Raw genomic sequence first — 16,304 nt, forward strand, 5'->3', positions numbered from 1 at the left:
TGACCATTCCTTTAGCTAATTCACTTATATAATTCGTGTAGAAATTAATTTATTAGTACAGTTTTATTCCAAAATTCTTCGTGGCTTTCATGGTCACTAAGGTATAAAGGCATGCATTGGTTTCAACTATATACACATTATTTCAATGCCCTCTCTATATTTATAATCATTTCAATGATTTGCTGAAGAATTCATGCTACAAGTTATCAAGAAAAAATTAAAAGATTCTACTTAATCTACTAGCTTATATTTTGAAAACACTCATTGTATCGGGTATAGAATCAAATTATTTAGTAACCAATTATGTTATAATGTCTTATTTATATGATCTTATTGATGAGTTTTCACAGAATCATCTCAAATTCGGATGGAAAATTTTTATAATAAAAAACAGGTATTAGGACAATGAGACTTTAAAAAAATTTTAATTTTTACATATTAATAGTTGGAAGCATTAAGTATATTTCAAAATCAATCCAACTGAAAAAAAAGTAAATTGAATTATTATGAACAAAATATTACTATATAACAACTTATTTATATAGATATATATAATGATTTAATATTATATAGATATATATAACACCTAAGTATCTTACATGTAAGTTTCTTAAATTTTGATTGGCTATGGAAAAAAATTAGTATATACTACATAAGAAGATATTAAATGATTAATACAAAATAAAATGATAAGAATTAAATGAAATTTTTTAGCATCCTACATGTAAGTTTCTCAAATTTTGATTGGTTGTGGAAATTTTTTTGAAAATATTCATTAGGTCACTATTAGAAACAACGATTGTAAAAATATTTATTAGTCACTAATTAGCATAATGTGGGGCACAATGGAGAGGTTATGACAGTTTTTTCAATTCTTATTCGGTTTAAACGTATTTATTATTTATACTTAGAAAAAGTTGTATCTTCATTACATATACATAAAAAAGAAAACGAAATGGATGTTTTGGATTAAATAGGATAATTGATGATAGTTCATGGTGTAAAAATCTTTACTATACGAAACAAGGGTAATAATGCTTTGGAAATAAAAACGAGTTTAGAATTGCAAAATTTGCATGAAACAATCTCTCTCTCACGATAAGTTCTCAATTTTGTTATTTTCATCCTCATCTCATCCTAGGAAGTTACGGCTATGGCGCCGATGGAGGTGGATGTGAGAAGTAGGATAGAGCGCGAAGCGAAGGAAGATGAAACGACGTTGACATATTGTGACCGTGAAACGAAGGATCCTTGAGGAGGAGGCAAAAGGATAATCGATGAATATACTTTATTCTCCGGTAAAAACTTACAATCGGCGATGGATGTATGCCGAAAGATTTGGGAGAACCGCTGGAAAGCAGCGTCGTCGGTCGTATTTTGCCGACCGGAGGGCATTGTCAAAATTCCAACTCAGAGGATAACTTACGATGTCCCTCGACTCTTGCTGATCCATTCATGGATTCAGCGAGGAACTGAACGCCAGTGTGGGAGGTTGTCGATTGTAAAGGAAGCTTAATTTGAAGGTTTTTTCTACGTTATAAGACACTCACATAATACGAAGCAACTAATAAAAAAATAATATGATAATTTTTTACAGGTATGACTTCAACTTTGTGAAAGAAGAGGTTTTGGATGGATTGTACGAGTGGGTTAAATTGAAGCCCTCAATAATACAAAGCATCTCATATCTCTTCAACGCATTTCCATGACCACTATTATATATTATATCCTAATAACCACTTTGTAAATTCCTCTTCTTTTAACTTAAAAACGAGTAGATAAAGAGATTTCTATACGATTTATTTAGTTATCTAATTTATTTATCGCATTCAAATATTCTAAGAAAGAAAACTATTTGTATAAAAATTATATATATAATAACCACCTTTTCTATTAGAGTTTGATCTCAAAATTTTCCAATTTTTTTTAAAGCATATACAAAAAAGTTTTTTAGGATTCACAACAAAGAAATGGTCAACGTCAATCACAAATCTTTTCATACCAATTCCTTTGCATGCCTTTCTCCATGCCGCTGCAAGTTGTTCCTTCTTGAGCACAGAAGAGCGTGACACAAAACCAATATAAGTGATCACGTCATTTCACCAAAATCTCATTTTGGAAAAACGATCGATACACTAGTATCCATTTGATTTATAATCCTTATTATTTATGCATAAATATTTTTCTAAATTTAATTTACTAAATAAAAACATAAAAACAAATAACTTTTCCATTCATGAGATTCTATTTGATTGGATTATATTCAAATTTTATTGTACTTTCTTTCTTTAATTCGATTTGATTTTTTTTTTTTAAATTATTGCCATTTAATTTTTATAGAAAATTGTATTAAATTGTTTAGTGTGAAATATCATCATTATTGTTATTATATGAATATATACATAAAATATAAAAATACCTGACCTATTATATCGATTAAACATATAATTCACCGTGAAAAATATAAAAAATTAGTATTCAACATATATATAAAAATAATTTTATAATATAATAGATATCTAAATTACTTCAACTTCTTCCTTCTCTGTATAGATCAATATATACCTTTTATTATCTTCATATCAATGATTTTTTAAAATAAAAAAACAAATATTTCAATTGGCAACAAAAAAGAAAAAACCGCGCATCGGCGTTTCACACCTAGATAAAGTTAAAAATTTACAAATTTTAATAAAAAGAGAAAGGTTCCTCGTTATCGTTTGAATATGGCCCCCATTTCCAACCCTATGGCTTCTTTTTATCTATTTTTTTAATTAAATTTGGCTAATTTTTGTATATAATTTTTTGTAAGTGCCCCGCCAAAAACTTTTGGGTCCGTGTATATATGTATATATATATGGATGCATTGTATGTACATATATACATATGTATTGAAAAAGTTAGACCCTCAAAGAGTAAAACGGAAAAATTAACCAGTTCTATTCACTTGAGAAAAATGTCAAGTATAACTCACTTTTTGTTAGAGCTACTCAACACCCAAATGAAACTTCCCCTGAGTTTCAACTCACTCTCACAATGAATTATATCGATCAAAAACCTTACCAAACATAAATGTTCACCAAAAGAACATAGATTTTTTCATTAGATCTCTCCCTCAGATCCACGCCTAAACACTCACCAGAGAAAATAGATTTGCCCAATCGGTCTCTCTCTCAGACACAAACTCATTCAAAAGTGAGTTATCACTCACCAACAAAAAGACTCTTTAGTAAAATTTGATTTGCTCTCTGTAAGAATTGATCTGCAACTTGTGTCTCCTTTATATAGGCTCCTCCAGTTCGCCTTAGATCTCCACGAATTGATTTGATAGGCTCCTCCAGTTCGCCTTAGATCTCCACGAATTGATTTGATAGACTCCTCCTTGATTTTCTTCGATTTCATCTCTATCTCCAAGATCTCATCTTTATCTCTATCTTTTCAAGTCTTTGACTTTATATCCAAGATCTTGTCTCTCTCTCAAATCTCCTCAAATCTTCTCGACTTTGATTCTATCTTAATCTCTTCAAGTCCAATCTTAACTTCGTGGCTCTATCTCTTCAGATTGTTTTCTCTAAAAAAATCTCTCCAGGTGGTTGACATTGAGTCCATCTCAATCTCTTATTATTTGACTTTTTCTCCAACTCCTCAGACTTACCTCAAAATATCTCGAGTTGTATCTCGCCGGATTTCTCTCCTGAAATCTCTCAAGTTTGTTGAACCTGCATTATCCATTTAACAAACAAAAAAACACGTGTGCAAATAAATGTACTAACAATCTCCCCGTTTTTGGTTATTTCAGATCATGCACACATACATAAAAGGTTCTCAATTCAGCACAATTTCGCATCAGTCGCATCAGGATTCGCATTAAGATTCAGATATATTTGACGTTGATTCCAAAGTAAGTTTGACAACAATACTCAACCAAGTTTGACTCTGAATTTGAAGTAACTCTAACCGTTTTGACTTTGTCTTTTCCTTTCTTCCTAGACATTCTCAATTCCGTTGATAGAATCGTTTTTGCCTCATTATCTTCATCTTCTGAATCATCATCTCCACATTCTCCCCCTGTGTGCATGTATGAAATAATCCAAAATCTTGAGTGAAAAGAGATTTAAGACACTTACCTGACTTGCAGAATTTTGAATCTTCCTCTTGGATTTATGAGTGCACACCTCTTGTCTCACCATTTTTCTGTTCAGCACTTAGAAATCTCATGCATATTGTTTAGAGAAGCAAATACACTTGTACAAAGATAATATGAGCGACACCTCCTTTCTCATCTCAGATTCGGATGCAAGTCTCTGATTTTTTAACTCCACATTGTCCAATAACTGAGTCATTACTTCACCACTCAACTCAAATCATGTTTAATTTTTGAAAATCAAGTGAAAACACATGAGAGATTAATTAGGATCTTTCAAATTTTAAATCTAATGACATCCTATCAGCAGATCATCAAAAAACAATACTTGATCAGTTAAGTCAGAAATATCTCACTTTTCACCAAACTACACTTCACTGATTTTTCTCCCCCTGAACTTTTAGGACGTTGAAATCGAGCATGCAAGTTTCACCATTTAACTCCAGACTATCTCATGAGATATACTCTTGTAATTACTTAAAATTACAGTGGAGTATGATGCATCAATATCATATGTCCTTAGACCATCGTATAGACTGCATGTGGTTCAACTTAGACCCGAGTGATTCAATTTTCCAATCTACTCATATCATCAAATCGATGCACTCATGTCCTCGAATGATTTTCATTGACGAGATGATGACAGCGGAGTGTCGAGATGCTCACTATCTTTTTCTGCACATAAAGAAATAAGAATGCATTTGATAATAGACTTTACCGATTTCAGCAAACATGGGAAAGGCTCGTATATAAACTTTTCTACTTGACTAGACAACATCGGTCCTATGGGTTCTAACCAACGATTTATATCCCACGAGCCATTCTAGACAATCCTAAAGGTCAAGCAATCAATTCAACAAAACTTAACCACGTTCAATGGATCACAATGTTTTCAAGACGTTTCTACTCTCTCATGCCATAAATCATCACATCAATGCTCAAAACGGTCTTATGCACGTGATCTTATATGTCATAGATACTATATGTGAATGCAAAATCCTAACAACAAACTATATGGTCCTAAAATATACTATATGTCCATGCAACTAAAATGCGAAAATAAAAGGGAAAAATGCATGCAACACTATTCTATATGGATATGGTGTTGGCGTTAGACGAATCCTCCCCCAGACTTGAACTAGACACTGTCCTCGGTGTCAATTCTCATCTAGTAAAGGCAACCAATAAGATGAGTCAAAAGAGAAACAAATCAAAAAGGGAAAAGAATACTTAGCTCGCGATGTTCGTTCACTCGCACTTAAGTCTGCCTACGTTTATCGCATAGCTAGCTTCCTTACCTCTCCAATAGCTCCTCATTAGAACTCAACCTGGTGATAAGAGACACAAACCAATATTCGATGCAAAAAAAAAGAAAAGAAAGGAAAGAAAAACTAACCTAAGAGCTCGGGTTGCCTCCCGGGAGCGCTTGTTTAAGGTCGTTAGCTCGACTCGTCTTGCTCATGTGGGAGGGGGTTCAGGGGGAATGCTTCTTGGAGGAATGGTTTGAGGTGGAATGAGATTAGATGGGAAAAACTCACCTGACTTGGTATGGCTTCGATCGATGTGATGTAGTTCTTCATTTACCTTATCGATCGACCGAAGATTGAGTGGTGCAAATTGGGCGTAAGGATGGAAGTCCGATGGAAGAGGTAGTGGATCTCCTTGAATATCAATTTGGGGGACTGCTCGATCCGAGATGGGAATGGTCTCGGACGAGTAAACAAACAGTTCAACCTTATGTGATTTCACCTCAAATTTTCTCTTTTGTGAACATGGTTGATCAAACTGAACATCTTCCTTGTGTTTCTTTATGCGTGAAGGGAATGGAACCGGTGGTGGTCTTGGCGGTGGAGGCACATATTTCGGTTCTATCTCCTCGTAGTTCGTCCTTGAATACTCATCTGCGGTCAAAAAGTTAGATGTATAATCCAAATAAGCATTAGAACACTCACCCTTTTTTATGACCCGTGGTGGCTCTAACTCAGATTGCTTCACGTCTTTCATCGATATGTTGTTAAGATACTCTTTGGAGTCCATTTCTGGTCGTTTCATAAAGGTTTCTTGCCACTAGGAGGCGATTTTAGCAGTTCTGTTGGACTGAGACTCGCGTAGCGATTGCATATAGATCAAGAAGTCGTTTGTCCCTGCAAAAACCGAACAAGTAAAGAATTTATCTCAGAATCTATCTCCTGCTTAGTTGCAGACGATGGAGGGGCATATGCTTCCTGGAGTGATCCTTCAAAATGATAATATGTCTCATTGCCCTGATCGTAGTGATACGAAGGTATAGACTGATAAGTCTAGAACTGATAGGATCCTTGATTCTGGTGGTAGTTGAAATCCCACTGCGAAACATTTGAAGTGTATGCATCATAAGAGAGATCGGGATAGTTCATCCAACCCGGATCATAAGGGTTGGCGTATGGGTCATTCATAAAATAGTTCATATCCACGATTCTCTATTCATACTCTGAAAAAGGACGTGCCTGCACACACAAGAGAAAACAGAGGAGAAAGGAGACGTAGAGAAAAAAAAACACCAAAGAAAAGCAAAAACAAAATATACCCAGACTAGATAGGATCTAATCCTATTGCCTAAATTGTCCCCGGCAACAGCGCCAAAAACTTGATGTCGCAAATCTAGGTGTAGAAATATGATCAAGTAATAATATTCCTAGACTCAACAAATACTGCAAGTGTACGGATCGTGTGTAGTAGCTAGGGTCGAACACAGGGACAAATAAACAATTGAATCAAATCCAAATCCAAATCAAGGTCTAGAGGAAATAATATGAGTGAGAGAATGTGACAAAACGAACAATAAAAACGGTTGTAACTGTGAATGATAAACACTGCAGGTTTCGAGATTGCTTTACATGCAAGGGTCTTCTCTAAAGATGCAGATTCTGTGGTTTCTAAATCCAATTCAGGGAATTCAAGCTCTAAAGTAGAGAATAACTCTCTCGAGTCTAACCTCACTATCCAGGCTTTATCCTACTAATCTCTCGATTCAATAGTCTAAACCCTGGATTCATAAACGAACGCTATCATAATCCCTAGACAAATATTCATCTCTCGATGCAATACCTGTTCCATTTACCGAGTTATTTCCAGGTTAGAATCCCATATGTCTATGCGAATTAAAACCCTAAGATCATTCAATCAAGTGGCCAACAAGATCAAACGCATTAAGAACAAACTCAGTAAACTGAATCAAATAAATAATACCACATAGTCTGGAATTAAAAACCAAAGATCCCTACATAGCAAATCCTTAACCCACAGCAAGGAAACTACTCGCTAAACATCGAGACGTCGGGGTTCATATCAATAATACAAAACATCGTAAAATAGAAGAAAGGAAGAATGCTTAGTCGGTTTTCCGGTTTCGTAATCTCCGTCTTCTACTCCGATCTCTTGCCTTTTGATAATCACCCCCTTTTCTTGTGCTCTTGGTGTGTTTTCTGATAAAAGGCTGAATGAATTTTGACCTAGAGGCTTTCCCCTCTTATTTCACTTCGGTTTGGGCAAAGTTGGAAGTTTTTCCGAATCTGGGGGTCGAACCGATCGTTTCGGCAAAGCCAAACCGATCAGTTACACTTTCTGAGCAATTTTCCAATTTCTGCGATGCCGAACCGATCGTTTCGCTAAACCCGAACCGATCTTGTCATGTTTCTGAGCAGTTTTGACGGACTTCACGAATTCTCTCATAACTTCCTACTCCGATATCGGATTTGGGTGATCTCGGTGTCTTAGCTTTCCAATGATGTAGAGAATGCATGATTTGGACTTGTAGAGGGAAAGTTATCGGACTTGCAAGATCTAGCGTTTTCTGAGCTTCACGTTTTCCCTGCAAACACTCCAAATGTTCCCGTTTCGTCTGTGATATTCCGTAGCCCATGTTTTCCACTCTTTTTGCTCTTTTTATGCGTGAAAACCTCTTTAAACACCAAAGAATACAACCATGCAATATCAAAGCCAAATGTTCCCTAGAATGCCTACAAATATATAAAATAGAGTGAAATACGCTAGACATCCTATATCAAAACGTCACCCAAAATACGTGTTATCAACCCCGCAGGTTATTGCTTGTGCATAAGTCTGATATATTGTGAGGATGATTGATGGTCCCAAATGATACAGATTCTGTCCAAAGAGGCACAATTATGGTTGCTATGTATGTTCCAATCGGTGGGATAACTGATTTAACTCGGAAAATATTCTGCTCTTGAATATGGGTTTTCAAGAATGCTCCTACTAACGGCTTGTGCTCTAAAATTAAGTTTTTTAAACCAAAATCCATTTGCTCTAACCATTTAGGTCTCTCGTTTTCTATCCAAAAAATATGGAATCCTTATATTTAATTAAATTTATTCTTCTTGGTCAGATGGCCACGACGTTTCTTCGGCACCGAAATAGACCCTTTTCCTTTGGTTTTTGCGGAATCATTCAACTGAGGCGTTTTTGGAGTTTGTGCTCTATTCTCCAATTCTGCAAGTACCGAATATAATTGACCTTCCAAATCAGGAGATCCCTTGTTCTCAGCCCGTGGTGATATTGTTTTTTTCTCCAGATTGACTTGGTTATTTGATTGATCGTCAAGATTCTGTTAGAGGATATTCTTCATATTTGAATCTCATTTGAATCTCCTGCAAATCTGAACTGATAGCTTCGGTTGATTGAGTTGTTGTTTTGTTTCCTATATTACAGCATCCCCTATTTGTATATATATGAGTCGAACATATACAATAATATACAAAAAATATTTATACCATTTCTTTATATGGCATCAGAGCTATAAGTCGTCTTATCGAGGTTCCTTTTACTTTCTGTTTCCTAAACATCTTAGCCGTCTTTATCTTCGCCTCTTCTTCTCCATGGCTACTGATAACTCCTCCTCCTCCAACACTACAGACCTACCAAATGATGTTGTCTCTCCTTGTGATTCCTCCAGCACCAACAACCCACTGCTCAATGTCAACATCACCAATGTCTCGAAGCTGACAACCCTGAATTATGTTACCTGGAATGTTCAGATTCGGGCACTACTACAAGGTTATAACCTTGACTGCTTCCTCAAACCCATTGGTCTCACTCTCGGCCCATCAGAATGGGTCCCCCTTTTGGTCTAGATTCGTCCAAGTGAAGATAAGGCAAGTGCATCATGATCTATTCGGATATGGCAAGTTCTAGAGTGTTCCGATCTTGTATCTCTCGGATACGGTATGATTTAAATCATATCCCCTAGATTGAACAGATTTTGATATTTATGGGAAGTTGGGGAATTAGGGATTATTGATTGAGTAATTCGGGCTTGTGATTGATCCTTGGAGATTTCGGACCTTGTGCTATGAAAGGCCACCGAATCCTCCTTGAGACATTCATCCTAGAATTCTCTCGTTTCTTTTAGACCAAGTTCTCTCTTGTAGTTTCGTCTTGAGCTTTGTTCGTCGGTTCGTTCCGGCCACCGTTGCCGAAACGAACCCGGGATTCTCATTGTACATCTTTTACGCACACTTAATGAAATGGCCTCGTACTTGGTTCATTCTCATCTTCCTCTTTCTCTCTTTCTCTCGGCCTATTTCCCCTACACACATCCATCGGCTTTTCCTTAGTCCCATTTGGATAAAGTTGTTGCGTGTTTTTAGTTCTTTGGTTCGACCCTTTGCTTCTCTTTCTTTCGTTCCTTTTCGTGTACCGTTGTTCGTCCATGTTCGGAATTCTGCGCAACCCAAGTTGTTCGTCCGAGAATTCCCGAACGACATTCGTACCGAGAAGCACGTCCCGTCCGAGAAACTTCGGTCCTCCACGGCCAACGTCTGTCCGAGAAGTTCCGCACACCCATGAACTCTCTCGTCCAGACCTGCATACATCAGACTCGCGTTCATGTCCGAGATTCCTCGTACAGGTCCGTTCATTCCATCCAAGGAACCTAGTCCACCACAGACCAAGGTCTAGCCATCTCGTTCACTCCCACTCGGATCCCTTGATCCTAGGCTTAGTTCGGCTCACGTTTGGATGCGCCTAGAGTTCTCGGCCAAGACACGTCCCCACGAGTCTTTGGACCGAATCTCTATGTTCATTCGAGCCCCTTTCCGCACCGAGCCGAACTGCCGGACGTACTAGCTTGACCTCTCAAGTTAGTGCGTCTCAAATGGTATCAGAGCCTGGTTGCAGAACCCAGACGCGAGAAGAAACTGTCGGAGCTCGATGTACCAGGCACGTGGTGCTTGTTTAAGGCCATAGAGCACCTTATGTAGCTTACAGACGTGTGAAGGACGATCATTGTCTGTGAAACCAGCAAGTTGTGCCATGAAAACGTCCTCTTGAAGAGTCCCTTGGAGAAAAACGTTATTGACATCTAACTGCCGAAGAGGCCAACCCCGAGAAACTGCAATACTCAGAATGATTCTGTTGGTGGCATGCTTGATGACTGGACTGTAGGTGTCTGTAAAATCTGTTGGTTTAGTGCTCTATGATGTACTGTTATGCGAGCTTTATTTAGATACATATGATGTATTGACACTTTCTATGTTTTTATGGATGAAATTTGATTCATTATGTATTGTGCATGCTTTAATATGTTATGAAACCCATGTATTGTTATGAACAATACTAAACTCCCTAGTCTTATGTCATTGTGGGAATAATGATGTAATAAGACTAGTATGATGTGTGATTGATGATCATATAGATGATCATAGGTATTGGATACGATCACAATCATATGTATTCGTTGGAGAACGGAATACTGGATTGACCCGCATGAGATTGTCACATGGACAAACGTCATGACTTGAATCTCATATGACGGTTCCATAATTGGATCCTAAGACCTGAGATATCTACGGAATCCAACATAAGGAGTTGCATACTTTGAATACGTCAAATGTTCTGCGTAACAGGAGGACTATAAAGGCGTGTATCAGGTACGAAACGAATCATGTGCTGGATTGTAGATAGTCAAGACGGGATTTGTACCTCTCGTAAAAGAGAGAGATATTGCTGGGCCCCACCTGTGAGCGAGACTGTAGAAATGTGTGGCCGCACTATAGACGAACGTCGTCTATTTCAGACAGTCGAACTCAGTGAACGAGAAAGCAGTCGAATCAGATAAGGTGGCTTATCCATGCCTTATGTTCGACATATGATATCACGATACAAAAGGATCATCAACAGGAATCATCATTGGCGTTCGTAAGATCACGAACAAACTCTATTCGAGATAGGTAGTCATAGTGTCTTGCTAGATACCACCTATGACATGTATATCCGAAATAGAGATTTCGGGTTATACTGCTATATCGAATGAGTCTACAGGGTCACACACGCAGGGAAAGACAAAACGCACGAGAAAACGACGGAAAAACCGAGACGGAAGAGGCTGGAACGGACGGATCGAAAGGGTCCGACGGTCCGCCAGGTCCAGACCCGACGGTCCACAGAAGGCAGACTGTCCGTTCTGGCTTGTCTGGAATGAACATTCCATGTAGGCAGACCGTCCGTTCTGGGTCCACGTGCATTTCTGGACTGTCCGTTCCGGCTTTCGGGTTTTTAAAAATTAGACCGAAATTAGGGTTAAATCACCTTATAAGAAGGAGATTAAAACCCTAATTAAGTAAGAGACTTTTAGAGCAGTCTTTGGCAGAACTTTGAGAGCATTTGGTGAGATCCAAAGAGTTCAAGGAGTTCTAAATCTCGTTTTCTCGAAGCGATATACTGAATAGCAGATTCGGGTCCTAGCAGAAAAGTTCCAATCGTTGGAATCCATCCCGAGGTGTGGATACGTGTAGAGGGCCAGGTAATCTTCCTACCTTGAGTGATCGGACGAACGGATCAATTGAAACAGGCCCTGGATCGATTGAGGTAAGCGTTCTAACGTTTCTTCGTAAGCATGCATGGTTCTAGAGTTTTATTCAAAATTTTGTTTTATATCCACTGCGCAAACCCTAGAATCGATCTCTTAGCACTACAAAAAAACCTACATATAGCGACGGAATTTGCGACGGAAATTTTCGTCGCACCGAAAATTGCGACGGAATGTGACGATTTTACGACAGAATGTGGAAAAAATTATCCGTCGCAAACAGTCGCAAAATCCGTCGCAATTTGCTACGGTTTGCGACAGATAATTCTGTCACAACAAAGAAATAGATAATTTGCGACGGAAAATAAAAATTGCGACGGATTGCGACGGAATTTTCCGTCGTAATGTATTTGGTTTCGCTTTTCGACGAAATTTTTTGAATTTTGGACGCGTAAATTAATTTTGTTTTGTGACGGATTGCGACGGAAAATTCCGTCGCAAAACACAATATAAAACCATGAGTCGTCTTCTTCATCAGACTTCAAAGATTTTCGGAAAAAAAAATAAAATCGCCAATTTTTTTCTAAATCTCTCCAAAGATCGCCAAGTTTCTCCCATAAGGTAATATATATATATTTATGTATATATATGTGTGTTTGATGTGTTTGTGTGTGTTTATGTATGTGTATGTGTGTGTAAGTGAATGTATATATATATGTGTATGTGTGTGTTTATATATGTGTAAGTGAATGTGTATGTATGTGTGAATGTGTATGTGTGTGTGTGTTTATGTATGTGGATGTGTATATATATGTGAATGTGAATATGTATGTATATGTATATGTGATTGTATGTGTATATGAATATGTGTATATGTGTGTGTTTATATGTATGTGTATGTGTTTGTGAAATATATATGTGTATGTGTTTGTGAAATGTATATGTGTATGAGTATTTATGTATGTGTATGTGTGTTTGTGTATATGAAAATATGTGTATATATATGTATGTATGTGTATGTATATTTGTATGTGTGTAATGTATGTGTATGAATGTATGTGTATGTGAAAATATATATATGTATGTGTATATATAGTATATAATTTTTTATATTTTTTTTAAAATTTTTTAAAACATTTGCGACGGAATGCGACGGAATTTTTTCCGTCGCAATTTGCGACGGATTTATCAGTCACTTTCCGTCGCAAAACGCAGATTTTTTCCGTCGCAAAAATGCGACGGATTAACGACCGTTATACGTTTGCGACAGCGCTATACCGACGGAAATAAGTCCGTCGCATTCCGTCGCAAATTCTTAATTGCGACGGATTTCTTTTATATTTGCGACGGATTTTTCCGTCGCTATATAACTGTTTTTTTGTAGTGTAGGAATAGGATTCGCTCTAGAGATCCCAGAAAAACCCAACAAAATCAACCCCGGGTCGCTGGTGAAAACCTTTGGCGACGAGCCGCGCCTTGTACCTGTCCATGGAACCATCGGAAATTTAGTTCTCAAAATCCATTTACAACCTACGATATTGTAGGAAGGGTGTGGTGGCACCAGACTCCAAGTGCCATTGCGGATTAAAGCATTAAACTCATCAGACATAGCCGAGCGCCATCGGGGATCTTTCATAGCTTGCGAAACACAAGAGGGTTCGGAAACAGAGGCTGAAGAAATAGAGGTTGTAAGGGACAATTTTTGGTTTGGTTTAGAAATTTAGTTCTTTGATCTTGTGGTCATGGGATGGATGTTTGGTTGAGGAGGTTGGTCGATGGGATTGGTTATGAGTGGTGGTGGAGAAGGGGATGAATTCTGAGGTTGAGCAGAGGGTATTGGAGGTGAGTTCGGCGAAACAGGGGTAGAAGTAGTGGTCTGAGATTGAGGCTGGGTTGAAGTTGTCGGTGAAGATGCGGCCGAAATAGGAGCGAATGAAGGATCCTCAGGGGCTGCGACGGTGAGGGCGTAGAACGTGATGACCAGCAAGGGACTAAGGACGAAGACGCAGAGGAAGAAGTGAATGACTCATAGACAGAATTTTGTAATTGGGAACTGGAAGACATTTGAGAAAAAGGGGAACGAGATTCAATGAAGGAGACATGACGCGATACAAATATTCGAGAAGTAGGAACATGTAAACAGAGAAAGGACGTGGAAGACCTCGGTTGTAGTTTATGAGACGAGTAAGGACGTAACCAAGGGAAGCAAAGGCATCCAAAGGTGTAGAGCGTGGTGTAATTCGGTGGAGATTTGTAAAGGACTTTGAAAGGAGACCGAGAAGAGAGAACAGAGGTGGACAATCTATTGATCAGATATACGGCTGCGGGAAAGGCTAGAGTCCAATATTCAGACGGGATGGAGGAATGTGTAAGTAGAGTGAGACCGGTTTCGACAATGTGGCGATGTTTCCGTTCGGAAACGCCATTGTGTTCTGGTGTATGAGGGGGAGTAGTGTAGTGAGATATTCCATTGGTGGAGAGAAAACTGCGAAGAGATATGTATTCTCCGCTGTTTTCGGAGTATAAAGAGATGAGTTTAGACTTGAAACGATTTTCGGCCAAAGCCTTAAATCGAGGGAAGATGTCAGCAACATGGGATTTGCATTGTAGAGGGTACAACCAAGTATAACGGGTAAAGTGATCTACGAAGAGAACGTAATACTTATAACCGTCATACGAAAGAATTGGAGATGTCCAAACATCTGAGAACACAACTTCAAGAGGGTGAGTGGAGGTGATCGAAGAGACAGAACATGGTAATTTGTGGCTTTTATTGATGGAACATGAAACATATGACAGACTCGATGATTTTGAAACTGGAATTGAAAGAGTAGCAAGTATTTTATTCAGAGACTCTATAGAAGGGTGCCCAAGGCGGGAATGCCATTGAGATACCGAACGCTTGACAGTGGAAAGTGCAGAAGGTGACAGGTTGGAAGAAATAAAACTAGCTGGCCATCCGTATATGCCATCACGGAGCCGTCCTCGTGTTAGAAGTGCCCCCGTGTTGAGGTCCTTGACCTGAAAATAATCAGAGAAAAATTCGACAGAGACGTTATTGGATATACAAGGTTGGTGAATGGATATTAATTTTTTCTTGATGGCAGGGACAAGTAAAACATTATGGAGTGAGAGATTTCGAGATGAGGTTGGGAGAAAAGTGGAACCCGTGTGTGAAATTGCAAGGTTTGATCCATCCCTGATGATCACATCATCGGCACCGGTGTAAGGACCATGGAGAGAGAGATTCTCGAAGTCGGGAGTGATGTGGTGAGATGCCCCCGAATCAAGGAGCCATGGCTGTGAGGAGTTGGCTGACAATGCAGCATGATTGGCATTGGGTTGCCAAGACTGTGGGTGCTGATAGTCGGGTGAGATTGGCTGTGGCAGAATTCCCGACTGAGGTCGATAGAGACGACAAAATCTAGCACTATGCCCTTGCGTGCCACAGAGTTGGCACTTGCCAAGATAGCCACGCTTCTGAGGTGGATGAGAGGAACGATTGTCAGGGAGTGGTCGATTGTTGTTCCGCCAGTTTGTTTTTGTCTTGTGGCTAACCAGATTTGCTGTCACAGGGAAGTCCGAAGGAGAGGATGCAGAGAGATCAGCTTCATGGTTGAGCAGCTTCTCATAAAACTCAATGAAGGAGATAGGTGTATCTTTGGCATGAACCACATCTTTTATAGGCTTAAAGTCATCATTGAGATCAGCAATAATGAGATCCAGTAGATCTTCGTGATCAAGCGGTTTCCCAAGAAGAGAGTTCATCTGCCTTCACTTCGAAGAAGTGCATATACTCGTCGATGCTTTTAGTGCCTTTGATGAAACGTCTCATTTGATCTTTGATTTGTTTCAGATGTCCACGGTTGGATCTGCCGTAGGTAGTTGCGAGGGTTTGCCAGGCGTGACCAGATGACGATGCAGATGCGACCAGGGCTTGACAGGAGTGTGAGATGGAGCCAAGGAGAGCCGAAAATATCAATTGGTCTTGACGGAACCAATTTGCATATTTTGGATTTGGTGACCTTACATTGTTTGTGAAAATCTTTTGCAGAAGGGTTGTCAGCCGGATCGAGGAATCCATCGAGATTGTATCCTTGAAGCAGAGTCCGAATTCGCACACTCCAGGTCAAGTAATTCAGCGCGGTAAGTTTTGTAACGTTTGATACGTTGATGTTGAGCAGGGAATTGTCGGAGTTGGTGGGGTCATATGGGGTAACAGTATCACTGGGAAGAGAGGGGGAGCCTGTAGAAGCAGAGTTTGTCGCCATTGCAGTGAAGAACAAAGAGGGAGGAAGACAACGTTAGGTTTGAGAACGTCGTTTAGACGATTTGCAGCTCTGATACCATATT

This window comes from Tarenaya hassleriana, unplaced genomic scaffold, assembly GCF_000463585.1.
Source record: "Tarenaya hassleriana unplaced genomic scaffold, ASM46358v1 Cleome78, whole genome shotgun sequence".
NCBI classification, from domain to species: Eukaryota; Viridiplantae; Streptophyta; class Magnoliopsida; order Brassicales; family Cleomaceae; genus Tarenaya; species Tarenaya hassleriana.